Source organism: Monodelphis domestica, chromosome 2 (genome assembly GCF_027887165.1).
Source record: "Monodelphis domestica isolate mMonDom1 chromosome 2, mMonDom1.pri, whole genome shotgun sequence".
NCBI lineage: Eukaryota > Metazoa > Chordata > Mammalia > Didelphimorphia > Didelphidae > Monodelphis > Monodelphis domestica.
Window position 1 is genome coordinate 95,765,751 of NC_077228.1, and position 15,253 is coordinate 95,781,003.

Consider the following 15,253-nt stretch of genomic DNA (forward strand, 5'->3'; position numbering starts at 1 on the left):
AAAATTTTTTGAGAAGTTCTCATCCAATCTAGTGGTCGCCAACTGTAAAGATTAAAATTTAGGGGAGAGGGGGAGACTGAGGCAGGTAGAAATTAGTTTCTCTCTGCAAGGAGTATTATATTTTTTTGAGGTTTATTAAAGGTTAAAGATTAAGAATATACAAGTAAGAAACATGTGCCTAGGCCAGAGGCCTAGACAAAATAACCTCACATCATGGAAGAGACGTCTCTGCTCCAAAAACGGAAGTCCAAAAACCCAGACCTTCAAAAGCCTTTGCTTAAATATCTTCTCGATCTCGGCCCAGGTGAGATTACAAGGCATTCTGGGGAAGTGGAGCAAAGGCTCATGGGGATTGTAGTCCTGTATTCGAGTCTATTTTTTACAGAGGATTAGCTTTTCTTATCTCTGTCTGGTGATCAGAGGCTTTAGTCCGGGGCAGATTGTCCCTTCTATGAGCTTTCCCTGGGTTAAACTGAATATGCCTCACTGTAACTGGAATGGAAGGGTCTGACCACGAGGCCACACTCTCCCCCCGGCTCGCTTTCTGGAAGTTGCCTTCAGAATCGCTGGCCGTGAGGCTGTTTTGTCGGCCTGCGGGGGGATGGGCTGCAGCTTTCCCCAAGCTCTGAGGGCAAGGACTTTCACTGAGACTTGGATAGCAGGATCCAGCCCGTGAGGCTGTTTTGCCCGCCCTGAGGGTTGCTGTTGTTTCGACCAGCTCTCTGCAGCGGAAGCCCCAGGCAGTAACTTTCACCCTGACTCGGGTAGAAGGCCCTGAGGGTTGTGGTTCGGAGGACTCTGCTCTCTGAGCCTGGCCGGGCTGCAGCTTCCGGGAGCCTTGGACTCTGTGCTCCTACCCCTGAGGTCCGAGTGATCTCGGGTTCTGGCTTTTGAGGGGAGCCGTACCTTTTGAACCGGGTCCAGGTCCAGGAGGAGGGTTCCCAGGGTCTGTGATGTTGATCGTTTTGAATTTCGGCGCCTTAGGAGCTTATAGTTTGAGATCGGTCGGGAAGGGTTTTCTGGAGATCTGAGCTTTAGCTTTCTCTAAGCCGCCATCTTAACTGGAAGTCCCTGAATAGACTGACTTCTTATTTGGAGTTGAGGCTGGAAAAAATGTCCCTATGCTAGCTTGTATTAAAAATGCATATATATGTAAGCATGTATGCTTAAAGTATTTTGAATATGATTCTGATTATCAGTAAGAGTGTTAAATAGATTTTTCCCCAATTCTGTCTTCTTGAACAAAGCTAACAATTACACATCTTTAAGAGAGGGATAACTGTGTTCTCAAGTAAAAATGAATTTGAATGTGGAAACTACAGCTAATGAAGACAGTGTTTTCAAACTGTGTATTTCATATTCAAAAACTATTTGTGTACTTCAGTTGTAAGGATTAAAATTTATGGAATATGGGGAGACTGAGGCATCTGAGGCAGGTAGAAATTAGTTACTCTCTGCAAGGAGTATTATATTTTTTAGAGGTTTATTAAAGTTAAGGAGTAAAAGAAAATACAGGATAAGAAAAAACACGTGTCTAGGCCAGAGGCCTAGACCTCACCTACATTATGGAAAGAGCTGTGTCTACTCCAAAACGGAAGTCCAAAAAGCCCCAAAAAAGCCTTTGAATTAACTTAAATACCTTCTCGATCTCGGCCCAGGTGAGATTACAAGGCATTCTGGGGAAGTGGAGCAAAGGCTCATGGGGATTGTAGTCCTGTATTCGAGTCTATTTTTTACACAGTAAATGAATTTTAATTTTATTTGTTTGATGGTGAAACTCAATTGGACTGGTTTGATTTCAGCCCTCATGAATACACTTATACTAATGCTTAACTTATATGGAATTCTAACTTTTTCCCTCATGCTAGCCCCTTTTAATTATTTTTTTTTCTAGGTTGCATGTTGATACAATTTTTAATATTCATTTTCTGACATTTTGAAATCCATCTTATCTCTCTTCCTTCCATTTCTCCCCTTCCCCAAAAGGTGGATATGTTAGAGGTTGTATATTTATTATCGTAAAATACATATTTCTCTGTTGTGTTGTGAAATAAAACACATTGCTTACATTAGAGAAAAATTCTTGGAGGAAATAAAGTGAAGAATGTTATGTTTAATATGTTTTCAGACTCTGTTCCTTTTGTGGTAGTCAATATCATTTTTCATCATGAGTTCCTTAGAGTTGTTCTGGACCCTTACCTTGTTGACAATAGTTAAGCAGTTGATGATCATACATTATTGTTTTGACTATGTACAACATTCTCCTAGTTCTGCTTGCTCCACTTTGCATCACTTCATATAAGTTTTCCTAGGTTTTGTGTGTGTGTGTGTGTGTGTGTGTGTGTGTGTGATCATCTTTGTCATTTCTCATGGTATAATAGTATTTCATTATAAGCCTATGCTATGACTTTTGAGCTATTTCCTAATTGCTGGACATACCTTCAGTTTCTATTTTTTTGCCACCACAGCAAAAGCTGCTACAAATATTTTTGTACATGTAGGTTCTTTCCCCACAGTCTTTATTCTCTTTAGGATATAGATTTTTTTTTTAAGAAAAGTGGCGCAATTAGGATTATGTTTCCCACCTCCTCCCATTTTGTGTTCATAATTTTTAATTAGTTAACTAAGAGAATATTGCCATTTAATTGGTCCAAATTTTCCTAATCCTTTGTCTCATTGATATCAAGATAGTCTCCCATTAATGCCATATCATCTCTTTGTGTCAAATCTCCACATAATTCTGAGCCTTGGATGGATTTTGTGTCTTAGATTAGACTTGGATCAAGACCTTGTATGCCCTGTTGCCTGCAGATCTATGCCATCAGCCTGCCTGTGAAACAAGGAACACTGGGGTCTCCACATTTGGCTATTTTCCATTGACTTATGTTCTCCCATATCTACCATGTCTATAGTAGTATAACACGTTGGGAAAAATCTTAGAATCATCTAAACTTCTCCCTTTATTTTAAAACAGCATTTTCAATGGCTATCTCCACCATCCTCATTATTTCTTCTTGCTTCCTCCAACTCTCAGTTAAAATCTCATCCTCTTCAAGAAGTGCCACCCAACTCTCCTTAACTTTGTTCCCTTTCCTTTGAGACTATCTTCAATTGATTCTGCACATAACTTATGTGAGGACACCGAGGTGGTACAGTAGAGTGCTGGGCCTGGACTCAGGAAGGCTGATCTTCCTAAGATCAAATCCTGCTTAAAACACTTACCGGCTATGTCACCCAATGCAAGTCACTTATCCTATTTGTCACAGTTCCTCAAAATGATCTAGAGAAGGAAATAAACCACTCCAGTATCTTTGAGAAAACATTCCCAAATGGGGTTATAAAAAGTCAGAGCTCACTTAAAATGACTGAGCAGTAACATATCTTAGGTATATAAAGCTATCTGATGTTGTCTTCTACTACTGTATTGTGAAATCCTTGGAAAAAAGGCCTGTTTTTGGATTTTAATTGTATCTACATGAAACCCCATAGGACTTGGCACATAATAGGCACTTAATTAAAAGCTATTGTATTTGGGTTAGGTTGCTCTCCATTCAAAAAGAATAGACTGGAAAGAGAATAATTATTTTTGCAAAATTATTACTATTCTAAACATCTCAAAAAAAATGATAAAACAAAACAAAATATCCCTGAATCTGGGTTATCAAGGGGTTCCAGAATTGTGGAGGACCCAGTCTCCATTAGAAAACTGAGGTACACAGTGGTGACATGATTTGCTCAGTCTCAGAGTTGGTTAGAATGACAGTTTATGGTACAAATTCTCTCCCTGAGATAAATAATCTGACATAGGTTACATTAATGCTGTCATATAGTACATATACAACATACAATATACACGGAGTCAGATAAAACTAAATATAGGTCTTTTGGACTTTAAGCAACTATTTCTATACTATAGCATACACTTAATACTTATAACAGATTTTGATGGCAAGTACACCTGGTAAGATCATGACTCTTTTAAAAAAATCAATAAAGGTATATGATCTTAGTCATATTTTAGAGATGTCCTAGAGCAAGAAACTACCTACCCTGACTGTCAGTCCTAATGTCTTCCCTCCAGATCATTCAATACATCATATAATTATTTCTCATTATGGCTGAACCTAATGTAAAAGTGATATACTTTTCTTCCCTCACTTTCACTTGAACTTAGCTGAGGTTTTTATACCAGGCCAATGCCCAAGAAGCATCAGTATGGAAGACACATTGTGTGCCCAGCATATTGATCTCTACTACATAATCTCCCAATTCAGTATTTTTGGTTCTTTTTCTTTTATTCCCCTCTTGATTCCAATGTCTACTTATAAGTCATTGTCTTGTAAAATTGGAATATCCTGTGCCATAATTCTTCAAAAATGCTATCTGATTTCTTTTTGTATTCTATCAAAATGTGCATACATATATTAACAATCTTGGAAGCTCTTCCCAAATGAAAACTTTTTGCCTCTGTACAAAATCACCTTCAGAAACAAATGAGAGAAAAATCTTCAATCAAAAGAATAATGCAGAAAAGTGAAGTTGTGATTTGCAACTTCACATTTTAATGATACTTTCTCATTTTTGAGAGAGTATGGAGAAGACATTCACATTTGATGTTTTTTATTTGTTTTGTTTGCTTTTATTTCTTAATTATTGCATAAGGACATAAAAATAATATGATGTAAATGTCATTAATTAAACTTGTCTTTCAGTGACTTAAAATGTCCTTCCTATTTAATTGTATCTAAAACTGAATAGCAAACAGCATATATGGTCTGACCATGAATGAGATTATATGAGAGAAAATAGCCTTTATTTTAAGTTTTCTGATTCATATATGATCCATATCCATGATCCATATATTGGACAAATGTCTTTTGCCTAAAAATAAATTAATACTTGTTTCAGAATAAACTTATTATTCATAATTGTCAGTAAAATTATGTTGTTATAACAAAACTTTAAAAAATGAGCATCATGCATATTTAGAAAATAATTATACTTTACATTTATATAATTCTCTAAGGTTTGGACAATTACTTTTATATTTTTCACTTGATTCTCACAAGAATCTTTCCTTCTAAGTGATGTTATTAGCTATATCTTACAAATGATGAAATTGATATTGAGAGAAATTAAGTGATCTTGTTTTATTTTCCCAGATAAAAATGTCATGCTCAGGATATTGGTATATTAATGTGCCACAATCCAAATATCACCATTACTAAGTGCCATTGGGACTAAAACCAGAGTATGACAAAATATGGAACAATATATTTCTTTTTTAATGAGTGGAAATATGTTAATGGCATATAAAGCCAAGGTTTTTTCTACTTCACAAACAAGGCTAAATCTTAATGGTTCACTTTGGTTCAAGTGGAGATGTATATAGTCTACTTTAAGGTAAAAGACATTAATCATATTTTTAGAATAGTGATTAAATATTAACATGAGCAATATGATTTCAATTTGAATTAATAGTGACAATATCCAGAGCATTCACAAAAGTACCTTCAAAGTAACTTCTTAAATTTAAATTTTTCTCAGTCAGGTTTCAAAAAATAAATTAAAAAAATCAGTCACCAGCACCAGAGATTAAGCTTTTCCAAGATTCCTCAGGAGAACTCTTCCTAACAAATTCACATAAAAAAATATTGCGGACATCTAGGAATAGAGTAATTTGGTTTCACCTAATTTTATAAAGTAACGTGACTGCTCTTAAACTGACATAATTTGAGTATCTACCTGTTGCAGGGCTACTCTTCCTATGAATATATATATATATATATGTATATATATATATACACACTTAGATGAGGAGTGGGTTGTAAATTCTGTCTTACTTTCAAGTGCAATTTTCCTAGTTTTGAAATTTTCCACTAGAGAAAATAATATAAGCATTTTATCCTTCCTTTAGAAATACTTACAGAAGTATTTCTGAAACAAATCATATCAATGGATAGAGAAAGTCAAGCATAGATATTTGTTGTTATACTACCATTGTTGAATCATGGTCATTGGTTTACTTAAAACTTAGTGAAGTAAAAGCTAATCTTATCCCCCAGAAATGTGTACACTGTGGAAAAATGAAATACTTTTTTAAAGTAACATTTTAAATAAAAATAATTAAACTCTAACAAATTAAATCAGAATATAAACTTCCTATAAAGAAAACAACTTCTTAGCCTATTTATCTAAAAGTGGGGTAAGCTAATTTGTTAGACATTCGATAATTTCAACAAAAGGCTGGATGACCATTCGTCAAGCTGGTGATATCAGAGGTTTATATATTTAGTTGTATTAGATTATCTTTGATATTCCTTCCAATTATCAGAGTGATTTTGTGATAGTTCTGCTACACTCTACTCTGGTTAAATCATATCTGGAATATACCATTCAGCTCTTCATGAAATTATGTAGGAAGAACATTTAAAATTTGGTGAATGACAAGATTGGCAAATGGTCTTTAAATCATTCCTTTGCAAAGATCAGTTGAAAAACTATTGTTAATATAGGTCAAAAGTATTGAAGTCAAATAGAAATTGAATCCACTTACATTCTGAGCTTTACTGGCTGCATTTTGCTTTAGAAAGCCACATATTAACATATCTATATTATGTTAGAGTGTTATTTGTTAAATATTTCCCAATTACATTTTAATCTCATTTGGGCCAAATTTTGTAGTGTTTTAGGCCTCATGTAGTCTATGAAATACATTTCTGATACATGTATAAAACCACAACTACAAAAAACCCCTAACTTAGCAACCTTAAATGGAAAGTTATCAAATGGAAGAGTTATTAGTTATATTCTGTTTGGCCCCAGAGGAGGGAACTAGGAACAACGTTATAATAACAAGAGAAATAGCCTTTGATATCCTTTTGAGCTTTTTTGTTTGTTTGTTTGTTTTATATCCCCAAATTACACTAGATACAATAGAAGGTATCCCTTCATTAAAATTATTGCTGAAAATATGCTATACTTTAAAGAATAAATATGTGGATCATTGCATAAAGACTTTATTCCCAGTTGTCACTATTCTTTAGGTCTTGTAGCTAAATCAGTTCAAAATCCTCCTAACTATCCTATCCCATCACTCAGTCCATATCACTCTATTTCATCTACAAAGATATCATGAAAGACTGTCCAATGTCATGCTGAAACTCAGATTTATTATATCAAATTAATGAACTTGATTAACAGGAGGTTAGCAATATTGTTAAAGAGGAAATTAGGTTAATCTAATATTTTTTGTCTATTAGTGGATCTAACTGAGCCACAGAATTTGCCACTTCATTTTGTCTTCAAAAATTATTTCTTTAATAGTATCTTCTAGTATTGGTTGGGCACAGAAAGCAATCTCCATGGCTTATAGATTGAAAACTTTATTCCATTAATTTATAAACTATACAATAGTTTCCTATCTTTTAAGTTCTAAGAACACAATATCTTCTCTAGAAGGAATTTCTGAGGTTTTCCAATACAAACAAAAGTTTAAAAAGTATGTTTTCTGCATCATACTCACCTACTAACATCAAGTTGTTGCTTGGAAATCTCCAGGGAGGATGAGACAACCACTTCCAAGGTAGCCCATTCTACTTTTGACTGCCCCTTCACAAGACACTCTTTCAAATGCTCAAATTTATTTATTATAACTCCTCCAGTCTTCTACAGGATAAATTTGCTCCACTCCTTCAATTGATACTCTTATATGATAGAATCAGTCATTACATTTTGTGGCCACAGTGACTTTGCCTAGACACATTTAGTCTTAGTTCCCTACCCCACATCCCACAAATGCGCTTTCTTATTTTTTATGCTTAATTTTCCCATTTACATATACTGATGATTTTAACATACATTTTCTGAAGTTATAAGATTCAAATGTCTCCCTCCTTTTCCCTCTACCCTCTCATAGATAGTAAGCAATTTGATCTGATTATACATGTATTGTCATGCAAAACATACTTCCATATTGGTCATTGTGTAAAAGAATAACCATAAAACCTAAACCCCAAAATAACACAAATAATCTAAAGTGAAAAATACTATGCTTGGTTCTGCATTCTGACACCAACATTTATTTACATGGAGGTGGATAAGCATTCATAAGTCCTTCAGAATTGTGCTGGAACATTATATTGTGAGAATGGCTAAGTCTTTCACAGCTTATCATTGTACAATATTGCTATTGTTGGAATTCCTCCAGTTCATTATTCCTTTCAGCATAATAGTATTACATCACCAACATATACCACAATTTGTTCAGCCATTCCCCAATTGGAGGGCATCCCCTCATTTTTTCAGTTTTTTGCCACCACAAAGAGCACAGCTATACATATTCTTGTACAAGTCTTTTTTTCCTCATTGTCTCTTTGGGGTACAAACACAGCAGTGATATGGCTGAGTCAAAGGGTAAGTAGTTTTTTTAAAGACCTTTGCACATAATTCCAAATTTTCCTACAGAATGGTTGATTTAATTTACAACTCCACCAGCAGTGTATTAGTGTCCTAATTTTGCCACATCCCCTCCAACATTTATTACTTTCCTTTGCTGCCATGTTGGCCAGTCTGCTAGGTGTGAGGTGATACTTCAGAGTTGTCTTGTTTTGCATTTCTTTAATCAAGAGGGATTTAGAATACTTTTTCATGTGCTTATTGATAGTTTTGATTTCTTCATCTGAAAACTATTCATATCCTTTGACCATTTTTGTAAATTTGACTTACTTCCTTATATATTTGGGAAATTAAACCTTTGTCAGAGAATTTTGTTATAAAAATATTTTCCCAATTCATTTCTTGTCTTCTAATTTCAGTTGCACTGGTTTTGTTTGTACAAACACTTTTTAATTAAATATAATCAAAACCTCTGTTACAAGGAAATCACTTTAAAAGACTGATATATATTAATTTAAGGTCGCCAAGGAATTCAGCTATGTAATTCCTTAATGAAAACTAAAGCCAGCAGTCAATCTTTTATGGAGTTTAATTACAATAGGAGGAAGAAAGGAATTAGAGATAGAGAGAGAGAAAAAGGGAGAGAAGGGAATAGGGCTTAAATACCCCTTCTGTTTAGGCTGGGCCAAAAGGCCCAAGCCCTTAGATAGCTGGGGCAAAGAAAAGAGATCAGTCCCTATTACTCACGTGACCAAAATGGAGAAACAGTTTCAGGGGCCCCCACCTTCAGCTTCCTTCAGAGCAAGCTTCTCAGAGTACACTGCCACCACTCCGACCAACTCCTCCACCACCTCGAGTCTCCAGACCCCCCTGATCTTTAAGGAAACCCTCCAAGTTGCCTCCCCTCAGTTCTCACATCTACCAATCACTGTCCATCAATTTCCCTGTGCCAGTGGAGGCTCTAGCTTAACCCAGGACCGCCCAGAGGCTTTGCACATGTCTGTTGAAGGTCATATTTTCAAATGATTAAATCTTTGCTCCTTTGCTACAGCCCTTTCTAAATCCTGTTAGCCTGAGTAGGGTAGAGATTGGAATAATTAAATTTTGATCTAGGCTGCAGCCCTTACTCAATCGTGTTAGGACTGAATAGGGTGTAGATTGATTCCAAGTATCTCCATTGTATCAATTCTAAAATCAATCATGACTCAAAGAAATTCCTGTTCTATGCTTAAGCATAGGTCAAAGTCCTTTCCATTGTTCAGCAAAAGGTTTCTGTCCTAAAGTAATCTTAAGAAGGGAAGAGAAGGAACCTCCCATGCCAATGGGGTTCCCATTCCAATAGACTATCAGTAAGAAATTTTCCAAGTATGAAATATCCCAATGGTGAAATTTCCAACATTTATAAGTCTAAGGAATTTTGAGGTTTACACCACCCATTTTACAATTTGTAATGTTCTCTGTCTCTTGCTTGGTCTTAAATTCATTCATTATCCATAGATCTGACAGGTATACTATTCTATATTCACCTAATTTATATATGATTTCCCTCTTTATACTTGTCATTTACCCTATTTGAATTTATCTTGGTATAGGGTGTAAGATATTGGTCTGAACCTACTTTTTCCCATACTATTTTCCAATTTTCCCAGGAGTTTTTGTCAAATAGTGAGTTCTTGTCCCAAAAGCTGGGATCTTTGGGCTTATAGAATCTTAGCTTGCTGAAGTAATTTACACCTAGTCTATTCCACTGAACCTCCCATTTTGTCTCTTAGCCAATACCATATTGTTTTAATGACCACTGCTTTATAGTACAGTTAGTGATGTGATACTGCTAGACCACCATCCTTCACATTTTATTTCATTATTTCCCTTGATATTCGTGATCATTTCTTCTTCTAGATGAACTTTGTTATAATTTTTTTCTAATTCTTTTAAAAAGTTTCTTGGCAGTTTGAAAGTTATGACATTGAATAATTAAACTAGTTTCGATAGGATTGTCATTTTTATTATATTAGCTTAGCCTGCCCATGAGCAATTAATGTTTTTTCCAATTATATAAATGTAGTTTTAATTATATGAAAAATTGTGTTTTGTAATTGTATTCATATAGTTCATGTGTTTGCCTTGGCAAATAGATTCCTAAATATTTTATATTGTCTAGAGTGATTTTAAATGTAGTTTTTCTCTCTAACTCATGCTGTTGAGTTTTGTTGGAAATATATAGAAAAGCTGGTGATCTATGTGGGGTTATATTATACCCTGCAACTTTACTAAAGTTGTTAATTATTTCCACTAGTTTTTTAGTTGATTCTCTAGGATTCTTTAGGTAGATCATCATATCATCTGCAAAGAGAGATAGTGTAGTTTCCCCATTGCCTACTTTAATCTCTTTAATTTCTTTTTCTTCTCTAATTTCTACTGTTAGCATTTCTATTACAATATTAAGTAACAGAGGTGATAATGAGCATCCTTACTTCACGCCTGATCATATTGAGAAGACACCTAATTTGTGCCCATTACAGATGATGCTTGCTGATGGGTTTAAATAAATACTGCTTATTTTTTTTTTTTGAGGAAAGGCCCTTATATTCCTAACCTATCTAGTGTTTTTCGTAGGAATGGGTGTTGTTTTCTGTCAAAGGCTTTTTTATATCTATTGAGATAATCATGTGATATTTATTGGTTGGTTGTATATATGGTCAAATATGTTGATGGTTTTCCTAATATTAAACCAGTCCTGCATTACTGGTATAAATCCCAACTGCTCATAGTTAATTATCCCTGTAATAACTTTCTGTAGTCTCTTTGTTAATATTTTATTTAAAATTTTTTCATCTATATTCATTAGGAAGATTGGTATATAGTTTTCTATATCTGTTTTTGGTCTTCCTGGCTTGGGAATCAGTACCATATTTGTGTCATGAAGATAATTTGGTAAGACTCCTAATTCGCTCATTTGTTCAAATATTTTGTATAGTATTCTAATTAGTTGTTCTTTATATGTTTGTTAGAATTCACTTGTGAATCCATCTGGTCCTGGGGGTTTTTTCTTATGGAGTTCCTTGATAGTTTGTTCATTTTCTTTTTTCTGAGATGGGAGTGTTTAAATATTCAAGTTCCTCTTTTGTTTGTAAATGGACCTATTTGACCTAGATTGTCATATTTATTGCAATATAATTAGGCAAAATAGTTCTTAATAATTACCTTTATTTCCTCTTCATTAGAGGTGAGGTTACTTGTTTCATCTTTGATACTGTTAATTTGATTTTCTTCTTTCTTTTTTTATTAAATTAACCAGTACTTTATCTATTTTGTTTGTTTTTCCAAAGTACTAGCTCCTAGTCTTATTTATTAATTAAATAGTGCTCTTACTTTCAATTTTACTAATTTCTCCTTTGATTTTTATGATTTCTAATTTAGTTTTTATCTGGTTATTTCTATTTTTAATTTGTTTTCTTTCTATTTTTTTAGGTTGCATGCCCAATTCATAGACCTCTTTCTTCTCTGATTTATTGATATATGCACTGAGGGATATACATTTTCCCCTGAATACTTCTTTGACTGCACCCCAGAGATTTTTAGAAATTGTTTCCTCATTGTCATTCTCTTTAATGAAATCTGTAATTGTTTCTTTGATTTTTTTCTTTGATCCACCAGTTTTGAAGAATTATATTATTTAGTTTCCAGTTAATTTTAAATCTACCTTTCCACCAGCTCTTATTGATTATGATTTTTATTGCATTATGGTCTGAAAAATTGCATTTATTATTTCTGCTTTCCTACATTTGTTTGTAATGTTTTTATGCCATACTATATGATCAATCTTTATATATGTGCCATGTGTTGCTGAAAAGAAGGTATATTCCTTTTTATTCCTATTTATTTTTCTCCAGATATCTCTTAGTTCTAATTTTTTCTAACTTTTCATTCACTTCCTTTACTTCTTTCTTATTTAATATTTTGTTTAATTTATCTAGTTCTGATATAGGAATGTTAAATTCCCCCCACTAGTGTAGTTTTACTATCTATATCCTCCTGAAGCTCATTTACTTTCTTCTTTATAAATGTTAATTCCGTGCATATATGTTGATTATTGGTATATATTATTTATACTGCCTTTCATCAAGATGTAATTACCTTCTTTATCTCTTTTAATGAGATCTATTTTTGCTCTAGCTTTGTCTGAAATCATAATTGCTACTTTTGCCATCTTTGTCTCAGTTGAAGCCCAGTAAATTCTGCTTTACCCTCTTACCTTTACCCTTTATATGTCTACCTGCCTCAAGTGGGTTTCTTATAGACAACATATGGTAGGTTTCTATTTTTTAATTCATTCTGCTGTGTTCTTCCTTTTTATAGATGAGTTCATCCCATTCACATCACAGTTATGATTACCTTCTATATTCCCATCCATTTTGACTTCCTACCTAGATTCTGCCTTTTCTCTTATCCCGCTTACCTTCCCCTACAACTTTTCTCTTTTAGTCAGTCTCCCACCTTTCCCTTCCCTAATGTTATTCCCCTTAGCACCCTTTCCCTCTTATTTATTCTCCTTCTACTATAGTGCCTGTTAAACTTTCTCCCAACTTCTCCCTCCCTTGTATCATCCCCCTCCCCACCAACCCATTTATTACCCTTCTATTTCTCTATAGGGCACAATTTCCTGCTCCAATGGATCTGATTGTTCTTCCCTCTCTGAGTCAATTTCAATGTAATATTTAAGTATTACCTGTCTCCAACCTCTTTCACCCGTCCATTGTATTGGTCTTCCTCTTCCCTCCCTCCATGTGCTTCTTTATGAAATATATATTCATTACACTTTATCTCTTTTCCCATTTCTCAGACCCTCTCTTCCTTCCTTTCAAGTTGTTTTATGCAAGAAAATTGCTTCTTCTTCTTGATGGCTCTGTCACTCCAATATTTGTTTTGAAATGTTATTTTAAGGTTGGTTACAGAGGATTCTCAAGAGAAGTCAGAGTTTTCTGTGCCTCTATTCTGCCATCTTGACTCTGCCTAGAAAAAGTGAATTCTTCTCAGTCTTAGAAATGGAAAGAGGAGAATGGCAGAAATTAGGGCAAGGTGATACATGAATTCCTGTCTGAGCTACAAACAGACTAATTGTTTTATCATCCTTTTTCAGGGGCTTTCCATAATATACTGGCTACAAAACCTGTTACAGAGTCCATTCCAGGACTTCAAGTGGTTTTCTCTATATATACCTTTCAAAGGTCATAAGAGTAAAGTCACCTCAAATCTCCTTCACCAAAAAGGCAAACGAGAGAGGACCTCAGATAATGAGAGACTTTGACCTATTCCTGTAGAACATTGCTTTTCATTTCATTCTGATACCCAATGAAGTAAGATGGAATCAGTAAAAGAGATTTGCTCTGGAAGACTAGTACCTTCTATTTGCAGCTACAGGACCAATTTGAGAGTTCATTTTATAATGTGGTCAGCAGACTGGAACCAATTAAAAAATCTACTGATACTGCACATCTGTCCAAGTCATTTGCATGAAATTTCAAGTCATGTACCAGAAGGACTTTGGGCTACACATTCTACAGATGTAGGGATTCTAAAGTCAGCAACACCAGTAAAAGTAGAAGCTAAAGAAGGGACACCACCAAAGATACCACAATACAAACTAAATAAAAAAGCCATAGATGGAATAAACCCATTTATCCAAAGCTTGTTGGATCAGAAAATTTTAATCCCAACAATTTCAGAATATAATACACCAATAATTCACATAAAGAAAGCAAAACATGACTCTGAAGTAAAAGTTCAGTGGAGACTGGTCCAAGATTTAAGAGCAGTAAATAATTTTGTAAAAAAGTCCCATGCATTCATTCCAAGCTCATCTAAAATAATTTCAGAAATTCCAAGTAAATCTAGATATTATACCATCATTGATCTTTGTAGTGCTTATTTTAGCATTCAAATTGCAAAGGAAAGCAAAAAAAAATCTTTAATTTCACTTGGAATGGGACTAAGATGACATGGGGAAGATTACCAATGTGATTCTGTGATAGCCCAACAGCATTTTGCCAAACCTTGAAACAAGATTTAAAGAACATCTAATTCAAAGAAAACAGAATCGTGCACTATGTGGATGACATTCTTCTTGCAACCCCATCTGCTAAAATTTGTAACCAGGACAGCAAAAAACTCCTCCTAGAGCTATATGAGAAAGGGCACAAAGTTTCCAAATCAAAGCTACAATGGGAAATGCCTAAAGTGGAATATGCAGGATTTATCTTGGAAGAGAGGACAAGAAAGATTTCCAAGAAAAGAGTAGAGGACATACAAAAGCTCAGCATGCCAAAGACTAAGAAACAACTGAGAGCCTTTTTAGGAGTAACAGGTTTCTGTATACAATGGATCCCAGACTATATAGCCAAATAGCAAAATGCATTACAAACTTGACCAAAAAAACCGTCACAGAACCTTTGCAACTAACAAAAGGGCATCTCCAAGCCTTGGCACAGCTCAAAGAAGCAATAATAACAGCTCCAGCCTTAGGTATTCCAGGCTTAAACAAAGAATTCCATCTCTTTGTACATGAAACAAGAGGCATAGCTTCTGTTAGTTCAAACTTTAGTACCTAATTTTAGGCCTGTTAATATTAATTGTGGTTGAGACTGAAATATATTAATTAATTAGGTGGTTACCAGGGATTTAATTTCCAAATCCCAAAATGAATTACAAAAGTAAATGGAATTTATGGTAGTTTATTTACAATATTCACAATATAAGGAAGATATTAAGGAATGAGGGAGAGAGAGAAAACTCTAGCTTCTTCTGATTCCAGTTAGAATTATTAAGCCCCAACCAGGGGAAGAAAGTCTCAAGAAGA